This window comes from Lonchura striata, chromosome 3 (genome assembly GCF_050655825.1).
Source record: "Lonchura striata isolate lonStrDom1 chromosome 3, ASM5065582v1, whole genome shotgun sequence".
Taxonomy (NCBI): domain Eukaryota; kingdom Metazoa; phylum Chordata; class Aves; order Passeriformes; family Estrildidae; genus Lonchura; species Lonchura striata.
Genome location: NC_140705.1, coordinates 99,989,598 through 100,015,440, shown reverse-complemented (window position 1 = coordinate 100,015,440; position 25,843 = coordinate 99,989,598). Strand labels below are relative to the sequence as shown.

Below are 25,843 nucleotides of genomic sequence, written 5' to 3'. Positions count from 1 at the left end.
CATATACAACCTCTGTGAAGTAATGCCTATGCACACAAACAAGAACACTGTCCTTCTAAAGCAACACATCTGTTCCTTTACTGTATTTCCTATCCAAAGAGATAATTCAGTTTATGAAACCAGAGCACTAAGGAAAACCAATATATTGACTAGTGAGATGCAAGCCCAGCCAATTGCACAACACGGAGAGCTGAGTTAAGCAATGATGACGCACAGACTGCACAACCCAAAAAAGGAGCGGGTCATAACCCACAAATACACTTGTACCTGAGCACTGGGAATAACTATCAAGCATTCCCATGTTTGCTCTTACTTTATATTTTTTGGACTTTGCACCCAAGCACTTTGATGTTTATTACTTTATTGGTTTTATCAGTTATAAAACGAACTAATCAGTCTGCAACAGTTAGGATCTGTTATTTTAACCAATCTTCATGCGAACAGCAAACAGAAAATCCAAACTCCACGGCTGAACAGTAATGGCATTGCATGTAAATAAGCATAGACCCATTTGTGTGACAAAAACACTGCACTCATACCAAAGTATGTCAGGAAATCAAGCTGTCCTTACTTACAGCACATGACAACTGAGCCCTCCTGAGTGTATTTCTCCAGCAATGTGGCAGAGTGAACACATTGGAAGGAGAGAAGATCCTGATAGAGGTAACAGGCATGTGTAGGTTGATTATTGGTGAATGACCAGTGTATGATTTAAACATTCCAGAATCTATGGCCTTTTCATGTTACTTATAAGAATGAAAGCATCTATTTGTGTCTTTAAAATTGCAATAAAAGCACCAAATTTGAGGTGCTTCTCTCAATGCATTTAAGGGCAGAAGGCTGAATGGTTCAAAGTAACCAGCTTCTCATCTAGAGAGCCAAGGTTAAACAAATAAAGTTCTTTGAGTCTCAATTAGCTATTATCTGCAATAAAAAAGGCAACAAGCATATAACAATAAATATGGCAGCATAAAAGCAACCAGGCTGAAGAAACTGAAAAAGCTTATCAAGCTGGAGGGAAAAGAGCAATGTCTGGTCAATATCAGCTCCAATCCGTGAAAGAAGCCTTCATCCATTGCTTTTCCTTTCTTGTCGCTTTGCTGTTACTGGTGTACAGAGTGCCCTGGATTCCAGGGACAATGATATAACAAGTTCCAAGCTGAAGTACAGAAAACTTAAAATCTTGTGTTTAAATTATGGAAGATTCAGACAAGATTTATAACATGATATGACCAATACCAGGACTTTACTTTTTCTACTTTCTCCAAACCTGTCACAGACATCTTTGCATGAACCAATGAGGCAGGCAAATTTTATCACTCCTCTTTATTCAGAGAGGAGGAAAGAACATCTCAGAATTAAGCCTAAAAAAACCCATATCACTCAGATCTCATGCAGACAGTTCCTGGGGAAACTTGCATACTTGACCTCCATCCACTGAGGATTTTAAAATATCCTCATTGCCAAGGGGATTGTGAACAGTGACTAAGAGTCTGCAACCTTTAATACTGACTGAAACATGAAAAGCAATTCATTATCCAGTTAAAAATGTGTCAAATCTAAATCTACAAGCTTCCACAAGTTTCTTTATTTTAAGAGCTGGCAGAATTCACTATATTGGGATGACTGCAAATAGTTGGCTCTCCATTACTCCAAGAGTTAATCATTAGGCCATTATCAGTAAGGCTCAAAATGTTGAAAGCAGAGAGAGAGTCAGTTTTTTGTCAAAGGTCTGAGAAAAAGACACAACACAAAGTCCAAGCCCATCAGCACAGGAAGGTGAAAAAAGCTAGCTCATTCCCATTGAGATGGCTTCCAAATATACAAAATCATTTCTAATCTGCTTGAGAATGTATTTTAAATTCCATTTTAATAAGTGCTAAGTGCATGCAAACAGAAATAATTAAGATGATCAATCTGCAAGGAGGAAAGCACATAAAAAGAACATGAGTACTTCAAAGGGTTAAGTAATCGTAGTAGCTATTAATTGCATCATAATTATTAATTATAATGTAAGAGACCTCTGGGTGCTCTTTTGCAAGGAGCTTAAAATAACTTCCAGGCACTACATTAGGTTAAGCAAGAGGAAGGCATTCCTGAAAGAGCTTTTGAGTAGCAAATCCCACTTTATCAAAAATACTTCTTTCAGCAGAATATCATAATTCCAACAGCATATTTAACTGTCTCAATAAAATGTATTATGACTAAACCTTAACAAATCTGAAGAGGAAATATTCTGTAATGAAGATTTTAATTATTTGGGTTTCATTCTTCATCTGGATACTTGTTAAACTGGAGATGAAGTGTGTATATTTATAGATGCATAAACTGGTGTTCTATGTTAAATAATTATATACAGAAAGGCGCAAATATATATAACACTTTAATCTCTAGAGTTTTTTCCCACCAGTCCTATTCTCAAATATTCTCAGAGGCAAACACTGTAATTGCTAGTTGTAGACAGGTAATTAAGAATCAGATTTAATAACTGTCCAAAAGTCATTCAGAGCCAGTGGCAGCATGGAGAGCAAAGTCTGGCTCTCCCGGCTGCTTTGCTTTCAAGGTGCAGGAGCTGAGGCTGAAATGTGCAGCCCGGTGCCATGGGCGAGGTGCTGGTGCCACGCTGCGCTGGCGCTGCGCCGTCACCGGCGCACCCGGGGCAGCCGGGCGAGCATCGAGGCTGCTTCTCACAGACACCACACTGAAACAGATTTTACATGGACAATGCAAGGAGGAGGCTGCTTCTCACAGACACCACGCTGGAACAGATTTTACATGGACAATGCAAGGAGGAGGCTGCTTCTCACAGACACCACACTAAAACAGATTTTACACGGAGAATGCAAGATTAAGGCACGCTGCCTGCCGCTTACACAGCTTTTAAATCTCTTTTGAACTCTTTCGCTTGGTGAATGTCCTTACAAATGTGGCCTAGCTGTGTCACTTTTGTGTAGTCCTCTGTGTGCCACAGCCTTTCAGCTCCTGGTAATACTGTTTTTTGGAGGCCCAATTCTATAACTGATGGGATGTAAGCAAAGTTATGCTTCCTAAAATCTTTTTTCTACCCTATGCTGCTTCTTTGTCTGCATTAGAAAGTATCTCACCAGTAAGTTATGTATTTATTCTTTTTTAATTACCAAAAAAACCCAAATAATTCTGAAAAAATAACTCCACTAATAGCATGGGGCTTATATTCCACATTTAAACACTGCCAAGCAGTGAAGAAATTCTGTACATTTTATTTAATTGAATTTTAGCATGTTTGAGTCCACTGGGAAGCTTGCCTCAGTAGCTTAAAGACATGAGCAGCTTATCTGCTTGGACCCAAAACTGATCCTCAAAATATACAAGCTCTACACAGGTGGAGTTGCATCACAAGTATTTTCTCCACTTCATGTAATAAAGAAAAAAGAATAGGAAATTAACACTTTTACATATTGATCTTCAACTCCAGATTTTTGTCTCATGAAGTCACAAAACCACACAACATGCTTACATCACTGCCAAAATCCAAAAACGATAAATAGGTCTATAACCTTTTGCTTCAAATTGGAATATGGGATTCTTTTGAAGACAGAAAAGAAAATGGAAAATTTATTACTCAAAAATAAACAATGTCCCTTCTATACAAGCATGGTAGCACATATGTTCAACAGTAACACAAATGTGATGTCAGAAAAGAAAATAACCCAGAGAATTATGATTTTTGGGTGAGGATATAAATAGCAGGAACAGATGAGCATTTAAAAATAAAGAGCCTATTATATTCAAATGAAACCAAGAATGAGGAGAAAAAAATAATAAGCTACAAAAATATATCTGTCAGCAAAGCTGTTTTGAGACTGAATGTTTCCCCCATGAGATTCTCAGGAAAGACCAGGCACCCTCCAGGTTTAAAGCTTTCATCCCTGGGCTCTGAGCTATATTGGTTTCCTGTATAAAAGGAATCGAGACGAGAAGAAAACATTTGACCGACTGCCCCAGCAATCATACAATGTTTTCTACTTCGTGGAGCACTGCCTAACACAACAAACCCAGTATTGTTACAGAGGACTCAAAGAGTCCAACCAATTATGTCCCTTCATGGCTACAGCAACACTCGCCTTTGATCACCAGTTCTAACTACCAGCACTAAAGCAAACACAAATCTGCAGACAGCATCAATAGACTTTGCAGTGGGAGTGAACACAGATTCTCTGTGCCCAGTTGGATATTCCCCCCCTTTCCCTAAATCACCATCATCTACTGGTTGTCTACTTGTCTAACCTGCAGACTCAAAGCAAGTGAAGAGTAGCTTTACTTACTTTTTTTAAGCCAGGTGCATGACATCAAGCAGATATTTTTTTTTTTTTTAAGAAGTACACTTCAGCAGAATTCTCTAACCACGGTAAAATTCAGTGTCCTAATTACCTTGAATTCACCCGTGCTTTTATTAAACTCTGTTTTTATGCACACAAAGATGTAATACATGTATTCATGATCAAAGAGTTTATACAAACACTATTCTTTCCACTTCACTCTGTTTACAGTATAGACTCTTTCCTCAAGATTTTCCTGCTAAACACAAGTTAAGCACTCCTGATTTTCTGGTGATTCGTGCTATTACTTTGCTATGATCTCACAGCACAGGATTTAATCTGTGTAAAGGTCTGGGCTGAGTGGGTGCCAGGTATTGCTCACTCAACACTGTAACTTGGGCTTTTTATTTCCACAGTGCACAAGTTCAACACAACAGACCTCCCATACCAAGAAGCACATAGTCTTTTCAGCTCAAAGGCACAGCTTCAGCATAAAAACACAGTGTTTTTTTTACAGAACAGACACAGTAAAGGCACAGATCTGAATAAAAAATCAGGAAAGGCAGTCTGGTCCAGCAGTTAAGCCAATAGCCTGGAACAAGCCTGTGTCACAGTCTGGGCTGCTGGTGGCACCACACAAAATCACGCTGGCCTCAAGCTCTGGAAATATGCTGGGCCTGAATGCCCTTGAAATCACTTAGAGTCAGGCAAAGAACTTTTGAGGGTTTGGGCCTAATTTCCTTTATGCTGCAATAACTGCCTGTATACTGAAAGATAATAACATTTCTGTCTCTCACCAAGTCCACTGGGCACCCCCTGCAAGAGGGACACCCAGCACACCTGCCCAGGCCATGTGCTGTACTGCTTCAAAGAGACATGAAAGCAAATATTAGGTTTCACATCAGCCTCATGCTGCACTTCTAGCAGTAAAAGCATGGGATTGCAATCCCACAGACCCCTGAATAATTAAATAAAATCCAATTCTGTCATCCTTATGTCTGTCATCAGATATTTCTTAGTGACTGGTAGATGCTAACTGCAGGCTCGATGCCTACTGCCTGCTTTGTCTGGCACATGATTCAGCTCCTGCCACTGCATAAAGTGTTCAATTTATTTAGCTCCATCTCCCTAACTGGCAGGGCCAGTCCTCTTCCCTTCCAGCTCTGCTGGTTTAAACACCTTGCAGTGCCTTGCACTTGGGAGAAGCCCTGCATCCATGGTTGGCTGGCAAGAACTTTCTCATGTGTAAATAAAAGACAATGATTTTTGAACCACATTTCCCAGAAATTAGGGATCTAATAAAAAATTTCCACATTCTCTTCAGGTAAAACTTTACATATTATTATTATCTAAAGCTGTAATAATAATGCCAATCCAAAATTTAGGGTGGGAGAATCTGGAGGAAAAGGAGGTAGTTCTTACTTGCAGTTCAATAAAACATGACTTGGTTTCAGTTTCCAGCTTACTATAAACTTCACATGGGTTCTCACCACATCTTCCCAGTACCCTTGTTCATTTTGCACATGATCCAGACAATATGGCATCTTTTCTCTCATCATTTGTCTGCCTTATCTATTCAAAATATAATCTGGAGAATAACAGATTTCTTTTGCTTTGATGATCTACAGCCCTTAACACAAGAACTTTGTGAAAAACATTACTGTAGTACAGCTACAGCTTTTTTGCTTTAGTAGTACTACTTACATCTGGATGAAGAGGTAATGCATGCCAAATAAGTAGTAAAAGCCAAAACAACGCATGTTAGCCAAAAACTCTACTCAAGACTTATAATTTACAATCTGTTAAACTCGTGCCTTTATGATTTTGAAAAATAGACTGCATAACTTCTAAGCAAAACCCCACAAGAAAATAAGAAAATAAGCATCAAGGAGAGAAAAGTCAAAGAAACATCAGGCAGAAAATGAAGACTACATAGAAATTATAAACAAGCACTTATGTAGAAATAGAGTAGGTAAAATACAGTATTTACAGCAAGTAATGGTGAATTTAAATAATTACTGCCCTATAATAAATTGGGAACACAGTAGATGTTTGAGGGAGACACAAGGTGAAGTTGCATCTAATATGGTGATTCATCCTTACTCAGAAAATCTGGTTGCTACTATACTAGTTGATGTCAGGCTGCATTTTATTCAAACCAATAAAATCTTTTGTGTGGTCTCTTGACCCCCACTAATTGTCTAATTTACATTTAAGACAATAATGTTGCTCAGTAATTTTAAAAGGAAGTGTTCCCACCCTGGAGTGTTATCCCTGCATCTCTTGTGAAGAAACTTTAAACTGGTGAATGCTGCAAGTGAATGGGAGTTCCCTGCATCCCAGTTTGTAATTATCTCTCTTAATTGGTAAGGCTTTACATACTAATTCTATCTGGCATGCTCAGAGAAGGCAAAATCTGGAGTTATTCTGATTTACCCCATCCTGTGGAGGTTAGAGGAAAAGTAAAATTCTCTCCTAAGCAGGCTGAAAGGATGCAGGATGCAGTCCAAGGAGATGTTCAGACTTAATACCTTTTAAAGACCTTGCATTTAAAAGAGTAAACCCATCTTGACAATCTGGCTGTCAAATGTCAGTACAGAACTCAAAGAGGCTCAGAGAGCTGTGCAGCCTCTTAGCCCCAAACCTTACTGTCCTAGAGGCAGGAGCTGCATGGGTTGAGAGAAAAGCCATTACACCTTAAGAATTATTCTGTCTTTTCTACGCTAATAAGCAAAAGTGGTGGAGAATGCTAAGTGATCTACAAAAGAAGCAATCTTCTTCTGCTGTGGCATGAGTGGAGAATTTAGGCAGCTAAACACAGACACAGAACGGGAGTCAGTAGGTTAGTTTCTCAACACTGCATTTTCACTCCTGTCACTAAAGACATTTTGTGTTGAGTTTAAGTTTTGTATGTAATACAGTTGCTACTATTCAAACAGGCTGTGAGAGAACACCGGTGCTTTCTTGCTAAATATAAAGCAGGTATAAAAATAACTGAGAATGAGGTAGACCCCACTAGATATCATGTTTGGTGAGTATTACTCCACTGATAGGCAGTCCACCAGCTGAGGCCACTTCCATCTGCAGTCCCTGTGTGTGCATACAAGCTGAAAGTCAACGCTGTTTCAGACCAGAGGGTGCATCAGGAATTACCAGTATCACTGGCTTACATAATTCTGTTAAAAGACTCCTGTTTTGCTACCCATTTTTCCTGTGTTCAAAGCCACAGCACAGTCCAGTACCACATTCCTTACACAAGTGTGATTTTGTGGAGGGATGTGTATAAATAAAATTGGATTGGATCTGCAGATCTGAGCTGATAAGGTAAAAAAAACCATTTTGCTGCTGGATATTTTTGTGTGTGGAGATGTGAAACCTGGATCATTTCAGCATAGACCCACAAACAGTTGCATCAGCACAACAGAGCAGCAAAAAACTGGCAGCAGAAACAGGCGTGAGTAGCAGGGGTAGGAAACAGGAATTCCTTAGTTTGTCTTGTGTCAAATTCAATTTATGTAACATCTAATTGCATCTTTATATTTTCCAAATGGGGGAAGGAAACAATCCCTAGTTCTTACGACAAGATCTGATGTAAATTATTTTATACTGCTTGTATTTACACAAGAAACAAGACATAATGCATTCACTTTTGAGTTCTGTTCTGAATTGAACTAAAGGAATTGTTCCCTAAATGATTGCTGGGATCCAACTGATCACAATTGATTAAATCATCTCAAAATTGCCAATTCCTCAAATGTTTTCAGTTTTTCCCCTCAAATGACACTGTTCATCCAGCAGTAAACAGCACTAACACACCTGCAGCTGATGCAGTGTGACCCTCAACAGATGACACACTGAGATGTGTGACCATGATCCTCACAAAGAAGGCAGCTGTAAACCCCTTTAAAGCTTGTAGTTCACTCATTTTGTTTTTATATGGTACAGCAATAAAGGATCAACAGTAATGGTTAAAAAGAATACCAGCCCCTGCTGCTCTCCCCTTCTCCACCCAATGTTGCTGCCCAGTTGCAGGGTCTACATATCTGTGTCTTCAACTGCAGTTCACAGCCCAGGGTAATACCAAACTAAGCTGTGGCAAGGTTGAAGTGCCAGGCACTAGGCAGTGGTGGCAGAAAACCCGACAGATACTCACATTCATTCATTCATTCACACTTCTACCACAGAACAATGTTTCAGCAAGTGGGAAATGCCCAATGACAGATAAATCCAACCAAAACTGAAGCTACGTGTAGAGGAATACTGCCTTCCATTTGTAGAAAATAACTAAGAACACACCTCAACTCCCAGAAGTACTAGGAGCTGATCATAGCATGGAAGTGCCTTTTATAAGGCACCATACAGTTCCCATCTCTATAGGTGCAGCTTTTCAGCAACTAACAGCCCAGATCATAAAAGACAGGGTCACATCTCACTTAAAATAATTGCAATAAATCTCAGCTTACCCTGGCTGACATTGTTATGAACACCACAGGGAAGATAAGACAAAACTATTCTCTTTATCTCAGATAAAAGAAATAAAGAACATTTGGTGAATTTTTAGGAGAATGCAATTGAAACAACATTTGGTAAGACAACACCTCACTTCAATGGCTTGTCACAGAAGCATTCAAGACAAGACTGGCAGATCAGATGAACTTCTGTAGGATAAATCCCTTGCTAACTAGATCTGGAGAAGACTACAATGCAGCAGAATAGTTTCCATTAACTGTGCAGGTGTATCTCACAGAGCAGCACTATGCATGCAATATTTCCTTCATCCTTTTAAAAACTACTACCCTTTTGCACAGAACACAGGGCAAGAGAGGTGAGAGGGAATTCTCATCAGGAACAGCGTGGATCTTTTGAGTGAAGCACATTTATATTGCCATTGGTGGTGCTCGTCACATCTACAGAGACTGCAAACACCATGTGATTTTCCTCCAGTGTGCACACAGAGCTAAGCACAGCATGGCTGCAATCACAACTGAAAGTTCCTGATATTGCTACAGGAAAAACATGGTAATATTAATAATTAGTGACTTAGATAAAGATCACATTTATAAATTACCTATCAAAATCACTGAGGTCACATGCAGTATAATTGCTTTAAACACATAGCTAGAGCTCACCTCTTTCTCTAGGATAGATGTTTCCATTCTCTCCCATGGGCCAGCACTAACACTAGTTATGTGACCTCCTGGGGAGCAGGCTCACACAGCTTACTCCTCCATTTTCAAGTTAATTTTAGGCCAGATCAGCTCCCTGACACTATGCAGTAGAGTCACTTCAGGATTGCAGCAAAAGAAGTGGCAATCATGTATGAGAGCAGATGGGAGGGAGGGCAAGGATGAGACTGACACATAACCTGACCTGGAGCACATCTCAAATCTTGGCTAAAAGAGAAGGCTGTGGGCAGCACAAACCTGAGGGGTTTTCTAAGTCACAGAACTGCACAATCCCAGCCACAGTGACTGCCATCCTGAACTCCTCTGCAAAGATTCAGGGAAGTCTCCATAAGGCTGTGAGAAGATGAGCACATCAGTGTCCTAGCTGGACACACCCTTGGCAGACTGAGGCATTTATAAAGACAACAGCAACTGCCAGAAATTAACTGCTCTGCATAGGATTCCTCCTTCCAAACATCAAACTGGGACACTAAGTTTGGCCCCTAAAACTTAGATGTAGTTGAGTGTTCTCTGACAACCCCATCATTTCAAATGCTGCTTCTTCACATGAGTGATGTGCCTGTGAGGTCTGGGGGCAGCAGCCAGCTCTAAGTACTTGCTGTGTGCTGTTCAGGGGTTCATGTTGTGTACCCAGCTGATCAGCAAGACACTGAGGGAAAATTATTTCTCCCAGACATCTTCAGCAATTCATATTACTGCCAAGTGTACTCCAGGCTCAAAATACAACTGTCTAGTCTGCAAAGCCTTCCCATGGCCTTAGGACACCAGTCACCAAAAAGAAAATTGGATATGATTTTACCAATAGGCTTCTCTGCTGAAAGAAACTTCATTTTCTACATATACATAAATAATTTGGTTCTCAAAATACACCTTCTAGCAAAAATAGCTGTCAAGTAGACAGCAATGAAAAGCTGTAAGTAACACAAAGCTATGATTTACATTCACCAAAACAGTTGGAGCTACTTAAGGATAGGCTCCAGCACAAGGAATTCTTCCTTCAAACAGAATTGAACCCAAGTAACACCTCAAGCGGTGAGAAAAATTTGCCCAAAACGTTGCCAGAACAGCCCCATGATCAAAACAAGAGGGAATGATTAAGTGTCTCGGGACAAAAGGCTCATCTCTTTGCTCCAGGTAGCCTGCCCGAGCAGTCCCCCCACAACGTGCAGCATAAAGCACAAGGTTCAGCAGGCACCCTCTGCAGATGGGGAGCTGCCCAGGTGAGGTGACAGCAAAGGCTGGCAATGGCTTTCTCCAAGGCACCTCTTGAACTATCCACCACATAACTTTAACCTAGCTTTCTATTTAAACTGATTTACATTTGTTTTACTTGCTAATGAACCTACTAAAAGACCCTAGGAGGATTCCCCAAGTGTCTTGGTCTCAGGCCTTTTTCTGACTGCAGGGGGAGAAAGCACAGGGTTTGGTCATCACTTGCATTTCAACAGCTATGGACCACACAGTTTCATATCACAGAAACTGTTCCAAATACTTAAAATATTCACCCTCAAACCACTCAAGTTAAATTTTTCTCATGAAAAAAAAAAAAATTAAAATAAAAGGCATGTTTCTTCAAACCAAAACACTGTCAGATCAGACACTGGCACAAGTTCAGACCTAACGTTTGTGAGGCTAGATCAAAGCAGAACCCCAGAACTAAAAGGCAAGGAATGAACAGGTCTGAATCTCTACACTGTGGGTTTTTTTATTTTTTTAATTTTTATTTTTTGGAAAACCAATGTTGTTTCTACTGTGTACATTATTTAAAAGTAATGGGTAAGGCATTTCCCAATGTAACAGGAGGGTGCAGGAGTGCAGCACGCCCAGGAATCACATTCAAGCAGAACAGACCACCGAGATGGGAGGCAACAAGAAAGGTACAGATGGAAGTAGTGTAAAGTGAATGCTGAGAGCTGGAGGGAAAATTTTCTTCAAGGATTACAATGCCTCAGGACGATTGCTGGGAGCCTCGGCCGGTGGCTGCTTTGTTGGCCTGTAAGCAAAACCCTGTTTTATTACTTGAAGGATTTGAAGCAAGCTCCCTATTTCTATGTCCCTGCAGACTGTCTGCCCACCACTCCCTCTCCCCTTCTTCCCTCTGCCTATGCCTGTGTGTAACACCAGCACAATGCTGTGAAATGCAGCACAGGGACAGAGCTTGCAGAGACCTGCTCAGGTATTTTAAATCACAGTTCTGTCTGAAGCTGCTCAGAGCAGATTAAAAATGCAGTTGTAAAAACACCTGGGGTAAAATCCCAGCCCTGTCACATTAACAGCTCCCATGTTCAAAAGCTCACTGGAGCTTTACACAAAGAGAGGATCATGCACACAATTTTTTATACAGAAAAATTGGGAAATTTATTTCAGCCTATGGCCCCCACATCACTGGTCTCTGTGCTAAACCATGGACAAATAACATCCAGAAAAACATCAGGGGATTGAGACACTCTGGTCAACAAGCTGGCCTCCACCAGAACAGGGCAACTAGAGGAAAGATTGACAACTGGGACCCTGTTGACACTCAGTTGTCAGCTTCACATTATCTCTTTTAATATCATTTGAACACTGTTCTGCTGCCAAAAATGTGTGGAAATTTCAGAGACTGAGGGCCTTGCAGCAAGGTCAAACTCATGTACAAAGTCAAACGTGATGCTGAGCACTCAGAATTACAGCCCACTGGCATGGGGCAGCCTGCCAGCCACTCACAGGGTCAGGGACTCTCACCCCAATGGGACCTGAGGGAGTTCTCAGGATCAACTTCTCTGAAGACAGCACAATCTAACAACATACAGAACTATCACTCCACCATGGTCCTACTCATTCCAGGAATTTATTTATTGGATCAGGAAAAGTGAAGAAAGTTCTCTTAATCTGTGAGGAATGTGAGGAGGGAAAAAAATCTGGTTTTGTCCTTTTTCTTGTCCACGTTTGCAATTTGCTTGCCTCCTGTAGAAATCCAAAGGTGACAGCCTAGACAGCACATAGACCCAGGGAAAGGTGATTCCAAAATGCTCTTTATTTAGTTTGCCTGAGCTCAGAAAAAAGAGCAGCAAAGGAGAGCAGATCATTTTGGCATCTGGGAAGAGGTGCAAAGAAACCCTGAAGAGTCCCCAGTGAGGCTGTCATTATAAAGACCTATCAAACAATGCTGAAGAAATACTTCATGGCACTTGGAAAAGAATATCAGCATACATCATGCATTTTATTGCAAACCTTGGTTAAGCAAATATGCCAGATTCAACAGTCCCGTTGGGGTCTATGTTCAGATTTTGTGGATATACTTCCAATTCAATACAGATTTAACCAATTCCCAGCTTCAAGATATGCCAATCTTTTAGGAGATCTTAAATGTGGAGGTTGGGTGGCCTATGCCTGTGTAACTCAGCTAGACCTGTCATCACCTCCTTTGCAAAAATACAAACAAACCACATGTTTGCAGCACACTTGCCTTAACCTACAATGTCACCAATCGAGGATGAAAGCATGCCAGATATTTCCATCCAGCTGCCAAATCAGAACCATTTTGCTTAGAGAAAATCTGCCAACTAAAAAAATAACTTAATTCCAGGTGGTTAGTGGTGGGCTGGGTGGACCAACCGGGTATCAGTACTCCTGTCCACACAAAAGCATCATGTTTTAGCCAAGAACATTTCAAAAAGGAAACCCTGGATGACATACAAGGAACACCTACTTTCTGTGCATGATCCACTAAATGTATTGCTCCAGCTGATCTGAATTATATCTTGCATTTGCAGATTTATTTCAAAGGGCATTTATGAGTAAAAGAAGAAAAAAATAAACATTTATGAGTAAAAGAAGAATAAGAGTCTTCAGTAGTTCTCCTGTGAATAAGGGCTGTTGTTTTTATCAACATAAGGAGAAATCACTGTGCTAACACCAATAATGTGTGAAAGCTAAAAGCCAGCTCTGGCAAGAGCAGAACTCTTGCTAAAATAGTGACAAATTTTGTAAATGTGACTAAACTGGGGCAAGGCCCAAGGTTTCCTAAAGCCACAGGAGTATCTGAGGAAATACTTAAATCCTGAATGTATCAAGGACAACACTACAGTGTCTGGCTTTTTCTGATGTCTCTACCCTACACACTTCAGCTATACCAATAAAAGGTACAACTCAGTTGAAAGAGTATTAAAGATGGGCTGGGTTTATCAAAATGAACAAAAATGCATGTTTATTTTCTGAAGTTTAAGGGCTATCCCTTGAAGTGTAACCAGTGCAAAAATGCACAGCTCATTCCTTCTCTGATACAGTCTCGGCAGAGAGAGCTTTGTCTGATGTTCTGTTTTAGCAGGAAAGCTGCTAGTTGGTTAGCAGGTGACCCCACAATGTGTGATATCCTCAAGTGCCATTTCACAGCCTTCAGTGGCAAGTTACTACCAGTAAGCCTGGTTCAGCCAGCTAGGTCTAACTCCAGCCCACAGACTGCCCCATCAGTCCTGCAGCACCGTACTAGAGCTTGAGGAAAGGCTGAGTGCTGCACCAGTCTCTGCAGCCAACCCAGGGCTGAAGCACTTTCACCTCTTCTGCCAAAGACCACACCATTGCAAATGAAGCACAGAGGTGATGGGAAGCCTGTCAATAACACCAAGTGCAAGGTGAGAAGGGGTGAAAGTGGTTTCCCACTCACATTGGAATTTGCACAGTTTGCTCCCTCCAGAATTTTACTATTTAAAAAATGGGTTGAACTTACATTATGAGCAACAAATACCTTACATGTACAGAGCAATATGTTAATTCTCTGTTAGCTTTAGCTACACATACCAAACAAAAGAGGACAACAAAAAAAAACCTTGCAAGTTAAGGATGAAATGACAACTGGAAAACACATTAGAGTAAAAATCTTGTTTCTAACCTTCCTCTTTTAGTAAAGAACAATCTTAACTCATACTACTTATTACTCCTGATTGTTAAGACTCACTGAGCCTGTGAACACACTATGAAATTAAAACTTTCTTCTTCCTACTTTCAATGAATTAGAACACAATACTCTGCCCAAATTCTTGGATCACCTTCTGACATAAAGGTCTCAGCCCTGACCTCTAGAACAACACAACTAAAAAGAATTTGGCTAGCTGATATGAAAGAGAGCTTGAAAATGTTTATGACATGAACCTTAATAAAGCTGTGATAAAAATGGTTTTCAGAACCAAAATAAATGCTAGGCCTGTGTTGGAATTCAAAATGTCTCTCAGACATTTTTAGAGGTTCCAGGCCTTGGTCAGAAGCATTTTAGACCCTGGCAGGCAGCTGGAAACAGCTGTGATTTTGAGTTTGAGCCATGGAATGAGTTACCAACTTTGGAGGTGAACAAGCAGTCACAAAGGGTTAGATAGTATAGTAAAAGTAGTTACAAAACAGAGGGGAATTTTTTTTAGTATTGTACAGGGGGGTTTTAACACTTGTACAGGGGGGTTTTTACTTTGTACATGGGGGTCAGAAGTTCTAAGATGGAGGAAAGTGGGCTGATCCTGTCCTTCCTCCTTTTTCCTTACCTCCATGTTCTTGGTGATGTTGGCACTCACAGATTGGTTTAGAGTAGAAAAGCACTTTGTAATATAGGTAGTGGGTATTGGGGGAAAACTATAAACATGTAATACATAATATATCATATAAAAGATAGCAGCAGCCCTGGGTGGGGGGAGAAGAAGAAAGCAGCAGACAGGGAGGGTGTCAGGGTGTGTGTGTGCCTCTGCCTGGGCTGCTGACCAAGCAGCCGCAGCCCGAGAAGACAATCTTTTAGATAACCAACAATAAACTGCCTTGAGACCGAACAGCAAGAGCCTGCGCAGTTTTTCTTTGGAAGCACGGGTTGGAGGAGGAATTTCACCACCAAATGGGACCCCAGAATAAGGCCGGGGTTCTCACAGGCCTGGAATACTCTGAAAACTCATGAAATTTCTAAGGAAATTAGTCTGTGATTAACACCCTTTCATCATATTCTACAGAAACAGCATTTCTTCTTTGGGAAGACGGTGCCTTTATAATGATTATTGGGAGACTGAATATGATATACATCTCCCTTCATCTTGAGTACTTATGTCACACACACACACACTCCTCCCACCAGTAAGTTCTGAAACAACCTTTACTTTTACATTTTGGGAATGACTTGCAGTAGCATTTTCACCCATGTGGCCAACATCTATCCATGTGTGCTTTGCTATGTCTCTGAATTAATTTGGGAGTCCTGTGTGTGCACTGGGATCTCTTGCTTCAGCACACATGCTGCTGGCTGTTTATGATAATGACAGGCAATGGTGCAGCTTCTGCTGGAAGGAGTTCCTGTTTCATGGTCACATACTGAGCCCCCCGGGGAAGTTACATGTCAGAGTTGAGTCACTCTCACAGTTCATCACTGCCAAAAGTAGCACTGTCCCATGCTCCAGCCCTGCCCTTTCTTCTCTCTATCTCAGCCATGCTAACACACCCTTTCTCTTGCACCAAACTAATGTTCATTAGAGCCTTCACTGAGCTGATTCAGTTCATTAACCCAGGAGCAAACAATTTAACATTTTTGTCACTTTAGTTTTCTTCCAGGCCAGCAGGTTGAATCTGTTTCACGCAGGGCCTGACTAGTGCTAGACATGCTGCTGGCCAGGTGCAGGGGAGAGGAGTCATGGGAGCAGAATAGGGCCCTGGATAGCCCAGCACAAGAGATGATCAGCTGTAACATGTTGTTGTTTTACCTTCAGCAGTCTGACCCTGATGGAAGGAAGTTTCTTTGCAGACAAAGAGTGAAACAGATGCAACCCTTCTCCTTGAGCTTTCAGCAATATGCCATGAACCCTCAGCCCAGTAAGGAAAAGCCCTGACAACCAACAGGGACACTCTGAATCTTATCTAATACCCTATGGACAGCCAAGGCAAAAAGTGAGTTTGATGCATGTATTTCAGTTGCTGGTGGTGGAGAAATACATGCTACAGCTTTCTGTGCTTGCCCATGGCTAACAGTTTTAAGTTGTGTGTACTGAGTGGGCATTACGTGTACTGAGTCACCACCTGCAACCAGGTGGGGGTTTTTGGAAAAAAAAACAAACCCAAAAGAGATCTGCACAGAGTCAGTGATAAAGGAGATACTGGAAAGGCACAAAATTTGTCATATGCTTAATCCTAAAGGCCTTCCTTTTCCTGTCCTCCTTGCAGATCACCTGTCCATCCCTGACTACTCCTGCTCCTTGGCAGCATTTCAGACAACTTCTTCCTATTTGCATGCATCCTCATGCACAGAGATCCTATCTAATTGCCTTTATATAGCTCCTGCAGCCTGTTCCTTTTATAAGGCCTCTAAGACCATTGCTCTACCATGCACAAGAAAACAACTTCTAATTAGTAGCCAGAAAGCAAAAATCTTACATGTTTGTATTTGCATATGAATATGTATCAAATACATATATACTTAAGTATCTGTAGTATATTTAATACTACTCTTTCCCCTATCCCTCTATTCTTTGAATGCCAGGGCAGCAAAATTCCATTGGAGCTTAATTTCTGTGACGTGGAAAATGTAATTTTAAGGTGCAATGCTCACTGGAGGTTTGCTTAGCTCTGTTCGGTTTCTTCACACAAAAAATAACACACATGACTGAACCTGACTGTGTGAGCTGACACCCCCTTCCAACCATGAAAACCTTTTTTTTAGTTTTCCTTAACAATACCTAGGAGGGAAAGGTTCCTTCTCCACAGCTGTTTCTTGTTTCAGTACGCTACAATGACTGACAGACCTTTCAGTAGAGGAGGTTGGACATTTATTAATCATGAATTGATCCAAGCCTTTGATAACCTGATAAAAGGATGCAGTTGACTGCTTCGGTAAAGAGTCAGGATTTCAAAGACTGTAAAACAGTGGATATCTTAAGTACTTAACCCATTTTATCAAAAGCAGAGTTAGTCTGCATAACTCATTTGCTCAATGATACTCATCTACATATTAGCCTTACACACACAGTCTGACCTCTGATACATGTCAGCTTTCAGTTTGATTTTTGGCTTTACTTCATACTGTGTTTTGCATCCCAAATGCATTGCTTGTAACTTCCCAGCCAAAGTGAGCAAGTTCAATTCATAAAGCTTGTGCAAGCAGCTCACTCATAACCTTCTGCCACCACCACAACATCCACGATACCATCATACTGGGTAGAGTTAACATCTACAGCAAAAACTTCTTCAAATGCCACTCTTGCCACCTTTCAGCTCTTCAATGAATTGAAGCACTGCTGCTGTGCAGTGAAAACCCTTGCAGCTCTGAAAATTATACAGGAGGAAAGCAGACAGGTCCCTTTAGGTTGTAAAAGAGGTTATGGTTTCCTTCCAATAACAGTTCCTATACCCTTTGATATTCTATCCACTTTATCATTTCCCCCAGTTTTGTGGAACAGCAGCTGTCATAACAGAGCTCATCTTCTGCCCTGCCTGTCACTGCATGGAAGGACATCGGTGAGGACAGAGAAAACACTTGCAGGGAATCTTCATCTTGCCTTGGCTACGAGGCAAAGATGAGTCACTGCCTGACCCAGGAGTCAGGGGTCACCCCCTCTGGGGAGTCACCACCTTGTTCAGTCCACTCTCAGCTAATCCCCCGTGAGTGGCTCTCGCCAAAAGATTTCTTTATCCTCTTGACTGAAAAAAAAATAACAACAGAGTTAACAAGACCAGTAAAAATCTATGACTCAGGCAAATCCTCAAGGATCAAGTGGGGAGTAGGAGGGAACATAAACTAATCCAAAAGTCCAAAATGTCTTTTGCCAAAGCCTTTTAAAAAACAAAAACTTCACTAGGGTCTCCTCGTTAGTGGCGATTACAGGGGAGGCATTTCTTTCTTTCTTTCTTAACTAAAAATCTCTTCTCAACAACACAAACAAGGGTGCCCATTGACATGGTGCAGTGCTTTCTAATCCATCTGAGCAGCTGGCTTTGTATGTCTTTTATACACACTGATGGAGGAAAAAGAAAGGCTTCTTGGGGAGAAGAGCCTCTGTCTCTTCAGTGAAAATACTTGCTTTACTTCTGGATGGCCAGCACTGTTCCTGGGGAATAGATACAATTCTTTTTCTTTTATAGAAACATTTTACTATGTATTTTACAGTATATAGTTTTGAATATCAGCAGTGACTCACAAAAGGGATAGTTTTCTTCTTTGTTCCCCAAGAGAAAATTACAAACATCTCAGACACTGCCACTAGTTTTCAAATCTGCAAACAGCCCAGGGTTCCTGGGGTTAAAATAAAAGCACAAGTGATGTCACTAAATTTCAGCAGATGCCTCGCAAATGAACAGGAGAACAACCCATGGCAGCACATACACAAGAGCGAGCAAAAGCTTCCTATGTACAGAAGGGCCTGGATATACCTGTGAATTGCCTGCAATACCAACTCACAGTGCTCATTTCCTTGGTCTATTTAAGAGGTCCAGTATGGGAGAGTTAAATCCTCAGCTGCTGTCAGAGCTTTCAGTCGTTCCTCACTTGCACCAGCACCATTGCAACAGCTCAAAGTTGCAGGAAGAAAGCATTTTCCTTCATTCCATATCCCTGTCATGTGGCCCCTTGTGCTCCCAAGGGCACCATGTCCAGCACTCACTTTTCCTTTCACAGAGCAAATAACAGCCAAAAAACCAAGCAATCAGTCCAAAAAAACCCACTAAAACAAAACAAAACAAAAAAATAAAAAAACCACCCAAAAAGAAGAGCTCTCATTATTACAACAGGTGAGAATGAACACTGACAAGGCACAATCCTCATCACAGTCTAGAGCTTCCTCATGAGGGCAACAGGAGGGACAGGCACTGATCTCCTCTCTGTGGTGACCAGTGACAGGAACCAAGGCGATGGCCTGGAGCTGTGCAAGAGGAGGTTTAGGTTGGACATTAGAGAAAGGTTCTTCACCCAGATGGTGGCTATGCACTAGAACAGGCTCCCCAAGGAAGTGCTCACAACACCAAGCCTGACAGAGTTAAAGAAGTGTTTGGAAAGTGCTCTCAGGCACATGGTGTGATTTTTGGGGTGACTTGTGCAGTGCCAGGAGTTTGACTCAATGATCCTTGTGGACCCCTTCCAACTCAGCATGTTGTGTGATTCCCTTTTTGTAGCATTATTAATTTCTTTTGGCTCAAGCTACCTTTCAACACAAAGTTGCAGAATTTGTCTTTACCTTCCTACTCCAAGCCTTAGTCCACAATCACTCTCCTCTCTCAAAGTGGTGTCTCCAGAAAGCACTTTTCTGTTGGCTTTCCTGACCTACTCTCCACACAAGTTCTACCATTTTTATTTTTGCCAATATACAAACTATACCAACAGTGTTGGACTCAGTATAGCTCTTTTTGCTGAATATTAATCCTTGTGAAAAGCAAAATTACACTTCACTTTCAAAACTTTTATAGGGATTCATATGCTATGTGTTTCCTTAAAACTAGGGAATATTCACTGAGAGCTGGTACAGAGTTCCAACAAATTAATATTTTGTATTTCCCGAAGTAAATAAATTTGAAATTTTATACTGGGTAATGTAGCTTTTCCTCACATATCATTTACTTCATCTACTCAATTTGCTTCAGTGAGATGAATTTTTGGTGGACTTCAATTTTCTCTTTCTTTGTATGGATCATATCAAATAACATGGATGTTGTCTCCCTTGGTGTCTTGTTTATACTTCATTTTATTTCCCATACCATGTCTTTTTAATCAAAGAAGTTGTCTCTGTTTTGCTTCCCAGATGAGAGCAGAAAATTTTCCAAACCATCATTTCCTTAGCAAAACCGTGGGCCCTAGCTCTAACCTGAGGGGCGCAGGTGTAGGTGCTGTTAGGGGCAGCACCAGGAGCTGCTGTGGCAGTGCAGAGCTCTTAGAGCAGGTGCAAACTGAGGCTTGGAGTCAACAGTTCACTCTTGTGTCAAATGCTGTCAGGATTCACAGCTGTGTTTTGACCAGCTTCCATAACCTCATGCCTACATGAGAGCCCTCCTCAGGCACAGCTTCCACTGAGCCCCCAAGGCAGTGCAAAGCCTTCAGTAGTGCACACTTGGCAAAGCTAATGCAAACACAGCCTTTATGAGCTCCAAAAATGGGAGTCAGAGCTCACCTCTTTCTGCAGACTCCCTCCCTTCACATCAGAAACATTTCCATCAGCCTACTGGTGAGAGACATCTCCTAAAGCAAACTACAGTTCAGATTTTGTGTTACATCTGTAAGGACTGTTCTGCCCAAACATTAGAAACAACACAGAAAAATTGCTTTGAAAGTTGTTAGCAAAGGAAACTTTAACTTTACGAGCAATTAAAAATGCATGTGATTACTGGTCTGTGTTTTCAAAGAATGTATGTGTGTATCTACAGTGAAATGATAGGGAGGCATGACTGAGAACTAGAATTTAATCCTAGAAACTTTGAAAAATAGTTCAGTCATTGTTTTGATGGTCCAAATCCTTTCCAGAGTTGACAGCTCCAAGGGTAAAGCCACTTAGTCTTGTTTAATGCAGGAATGAAACAACATGGGGAAGCACTGCACAGAACAGCCTGGGCAAAGATACACATCTTCTGGGAGCAGTCTAGCTATTCTTTTCCTCTTATGCCAGTTTCCCTTCAAAGCTGTGAGTAAAGGAAACAAAAAGTTGGATATACTTAAGGCTTTTTAAACATAACTATGCTCCTTCATTTTTCATGTCTTTCATTTGCTGGGGCTTTGCAATTTGCCTTCAACCTCCCCGCTGTGAAGTCCTCAGTCAAGTCAAACCTGTTTGCCCTTTGTGTGTGTGCAAGTGCCCTTAGACCCAAACTCAGCCAACAGTTTAGAGTAAACAGACCTACCCAGGGAGGAGCTGGAATTTGAACTGCAAATCATGTGTGTCCCAAACAATTACTCCCTCTCCAGGTGAGGGAATGCAGCAACATTTCTGGTGTCTAAGCAAATTTCTCCGCAGCAGTTTGCAAGATGGGAGATCGGTCTTTTTTCATCGCAGGCAGGGCAGTGCCTTAGAGACTCATCAACAAAAAAAACCTGCTTAGCTAATTAGTCTGCTCCTTATGCTTACTTACTGCTGATTTGATGAGCTAATATTTAAAGAACAGTGGGTACATCCCGGAACCACCCTCTTACCTCAGTGATTATGTCTAAATCGTTCTGCTGAGTATCTTGACTTGCATAAGTGATGCATTCTGCTCCTGGTAAATTTGGTTGCTCTAGCTAATCTGTGAACTTCCCAAACTGCAGAGCACCAGATTGACCAAAACTGCCCTGACACAGTGCTCATCCTGTGACTGACCTTTCAAAGAAGATTAAACCTAGGCAAACTATTGAAAAGCCTGAGCAAGCTGAGACCTGGCAACAAAGGCAAACACAAGGACAAAGGAATCACAAAGAGGAAAGAAAAGGGTAGGAATAAATAAGGGAGAGTGATAATCTCTCTCCATCTAAAAGAGCAGAGAACAGACACAGACCTGGGCATGGAGGGGTTTCAGTATGGAGCACCAAGATCTCCTCCCTCTACCTCCTCCTCTCACCACAATTGGTTTAGGGATTCTCAGATCTGGACCTGTGAACTCACCTGCTACATATGCATGTCCTAATTACACTGGATAGTCCACTCATCTCTTGACCACATAATTTAAAATGTAAATGACAGGTCTCAGATAAAGGCTACTTATTTGTGAAAAGAGCATGTCCCATGCAAGACCTGCACATCCTGCTCCCCACAAGAAAACGTCTCTCTTCTGCATTGACTTAGAAGATTTCTCTGAAGACAGGTCAGGGTGGATGGAGGCTGAAAAGGATAAGCTACGTAATTGGTGTGGAGGGGTAGCAATTCCAGGCAGTAAACTGGAGGAAAGCTAGCTTCAGAGAGCTCCCTTATAATCTAGGTACTAACCATTATTTCATTTTTTCTGACTCTTTTCCCAAAGCCCAAGGATTCAGGTTTTCTATGCAGAGAAATGCAAGATGATAGTACACACAAAATACATAGCCTACATTTGTCATACACATTTGTTATCCTGAAGTCAGAATGATACTTTGACTACCACACAGAAAACATGCACGACCTTCTTTATGTAAAGAGTATGTACAGTGTTACCTAAAACTTTTACTAACTTTGTAAGAAAGGTGGCCATTGGCACTAAAAGAAAAATGAAAAAACGAAGCAACCCGTGAAACTCACAGTGGTTGAGAAATACACTAATGAAGGTGGATGGTGCAACCACCATTTTCCACCCTTGTCATTATGAGGCAGTTCTTATTACATGATCACATACTGCCTAGACTCCTGCCTCATTCACTGCATAATTATAACCAAAAGGAAGGTCAAGGTTTTAACATGAAATGTTGTAGAAGCTTGATGTAGGAATCACCTAAGCTTTGCTTATAAGACACCTAGCACTGTCTACACAGAAACACAGTCAAAGCTAAAAAGCATGTCTTAAGCACCAAGTACTTTATTTGATGTGACCGGCCTGGTTATATAACAGGGGGCCAACCTGGGAGAGGCACAAACTCAGAATCTCTATTTGCTTGTTGTTGGCAGGTGCTACGTTGTGTTGTGACCTGTTCCAGCCACACCTATAATCACACAAGGAGCAACAGGTAACTCCTGAGATTGCCTTTTATCTTTAATCGCTTCCTTTTCACACTTCATTCTGCCAACACCTCCTGTCAGGATTATTGCTGTTTATTTCCCATGAATATCTAAGAATATCATTCATCCCAGGAATAAAGGTTTCCATGCAGTGAGGCATGCTTCAGAAGTGGCCTACAGTATTTCCTAAAAGGTTACTTGACTGACTTGTTGGTTGGGAAAGTAAACAGGAAGACCTACCTTGTCTGTCATAAAAAGCAACAGTATTAGGCAGGCAGAGATCACTGAAGCAGTTACTCCAGTGTAGTTTTCTAGAAATTAAAGTCTCTTAAGTAGACAAACTCATCTACCAGTGGCACCACTACTATGAGACCAATCTTGAAACTCTTAGTCAGGTTGACTTGTTTCTTCTTACAAATACTTGGATGAGACACGGTTACAGATTTTAGATAAACTGCATCTGTCAGTTACTACTCAGATGCAAGATTTCTAACAGATTATGGTTTTATTTAGTTTATGATCCTAACTGCACAGTACAACATCTGAGTCATACCACAGCCTCTTAGACCATATCTCCATCTCCCACCTACACATAATGATACTTAAATGGTCAGTCTAACTGCTTTCAAGACAGTCCTGAAGGACCCAGTAATTAACTTCTCTCTCATGAGGCCCTGCAAGTGTCAGCAGCAGTAAGTCACCATCACCCATCCCACCACACAACCAACTCAACAAATGGACATCACTGGCCTTCAGGAAATGTTGTTTGACTAACATTTTAAAATACCAGAATCTCTTTGGGAGGTCACATGCAAAGGGTATTTATAGATCTGAAAACAACACCTTTTTTATTGAAGAGAGAAGTAGTAACAGAGAGAGAGAAATAGGCAAATGAGAGAACCCTAAAAAAAAACCATGAGAAAGTTACCATGAAACAAAGGGGGAAAAGATTGTTTCTTGGATTAGTTAATATTCAGCTGTGGAGCACATTGCCACCTAGATACTGCAAATGTCAGCACTGAACAGAGTCCAAAAGCAGCTGCACCAAGTCATGTAAGAGATCCATCAAGGGCTATTAAGCTCAAGGATACCAGCTTCAGCTCCAGAATGCAACACACTACTGAAAACTGGGAGAGTTTCACCATAAGGAGCACCGCTAAGTCTGTCCTTCTCTTTTAGCTCATTACTGAGCACTGTCAAAGGCAGGACAGCAGGAGGTAATATTATCATAATGGCCATTAAGCAAAGGTTCCCAAGTAAAGCCTGTCTTTCCACCATTCTTCATACACTTCCTGTCTCCACTAGACCAGATGCAACTATGATAACCTCAGCTCTGGAGAAGAACTGCCAATAAATAGCATCAAAATGACAGACACTGGACAGGCTAGGGCCTGCAAGGGTCAGCATTCAGCCCCTGTTCAACATCTCCATCAGCTCCACAGAGTCTGACCACTGAGAATTATTCTACATCATCCATTTCACACACTCTTGCTCTCAATCTCTTTCTCAAGTCACAATTTTGCCTTTGATCAGACTCATCTGCTCCCTAGGATAACAAACGTAACACCTTATCCTCACAGCACTATGGGAAGTTTCCAGTGTTGCTTTTTCCTTCTTCTGTTAAAAATGTCACACTTTATAATCAACATTAATTCAAGTAGTTTTGACTGCTGTGTGGAGCTTCCCCTACTGCTGTTATGCAGTTTCATAACTAAGACTTCTCTGCCTGAGTCAACTTAAAACTACTGAAAATGTCAACCATATCTCAAAATTAATTGCCAGAAATAGTCACATTGCTTTCAGACAAACTTACTTTTGGCAGACATCCCTTGAACGCAAAAACTGCAGAATTTTTAAGTGTCCACCTATCTTTCATTCTCGTTAGTATTCAATAATACTGGTTATTGCATAACTCAATAATCAGCTGCAATTATGCCTTTAAGAGGCTTTCAAAGAGCCATTTCTCTCCTGGTGTGTAAACTCTTCATTTGTGTATAAATTGGCTACATTCTGCCTTATCTCTTGCAAAAATGTACTTAGCATTTACTCTCAAGGACTCTACCTTCTTCCACTTTCTATGGGATCTGCATTCCATTTAGTCAAGAAATAAGGAGAGCTATATGAAGGATCAAAAGAAAGTCCTGTACTGCTGGACAGACCAATTTGTCACAGGCCCCAGGACCTTTCACACACCTCACTATGCAATATATCTTAGTTTGTGCTTGGTACTATTGATTCTCCTACCTATACATTATAGCACTTCCCCTGTTGCTGAAAAGCCAAGCATGCTCAACTCCTTCTTATAAAAAATCTTAGACAGTAATCAAGAGGCAACTTCATGGTTTTAGGTAAAACAATATTGATTTTTTTGAGTCTAACCACAGAATATAAATAGCGCATTGCCTGTTTATCCTTATTTTATGGGTGGCACATTAGCATTCTTTTTATCAATATGCCAAGAATGGAAGATAGAAAAAGTTTGCCGTATATAAAGTATTCATCTAATTGTGGAGCTGCTGCACACAATTGCTTTGTGCAGAGGAATGAGATGTCAGACTTTGCTAATGCTTGGAGAAGGAGCAGAAAAGTGATAGCCAGCAGCTTTAGAGAAGCATATCTCATTAATGATCAAATGGTGGTTTTTCTGGATTGCTATTGGAGCAAACCACTATCTGCAAACTCAGTAGAGAGAACCAGGATGAATTGGAGTACACCTAATACTTATTCTTTAACAGAATTCAGACATTAACAGACTCTAAACTGGAACATTTTTTCTTAAACTTAC

The 25,843-nt window shown here is 41.0% G+C and overlaps 1 long non-coding RNA gene across 12 annotated transcripts in view; it reads right to left on the bottom strand.

The window, feature by feature from the left end:
- LOC144245989 (uncharacterized) overlaps positions 1 to 25,843 on the bottom strand; it is a 407,049-nt gene that overhangs the window by 305,687 nt on the left and 75,519 nt on the right. Inside the window, exon 1 of one of the 12 annotated variants that reach the window (XR_014954463.1) lies at positions 21,588 to 25,837. The exons of 10 other annotated variants lie outside the window; for them this stretch is intronic. This is a non-coding gene — a long non-coding RNA (uncharacterized LOC144245989). One more of the 12 variants, XR_014954466.1, reaches the window with a different exon arrangement.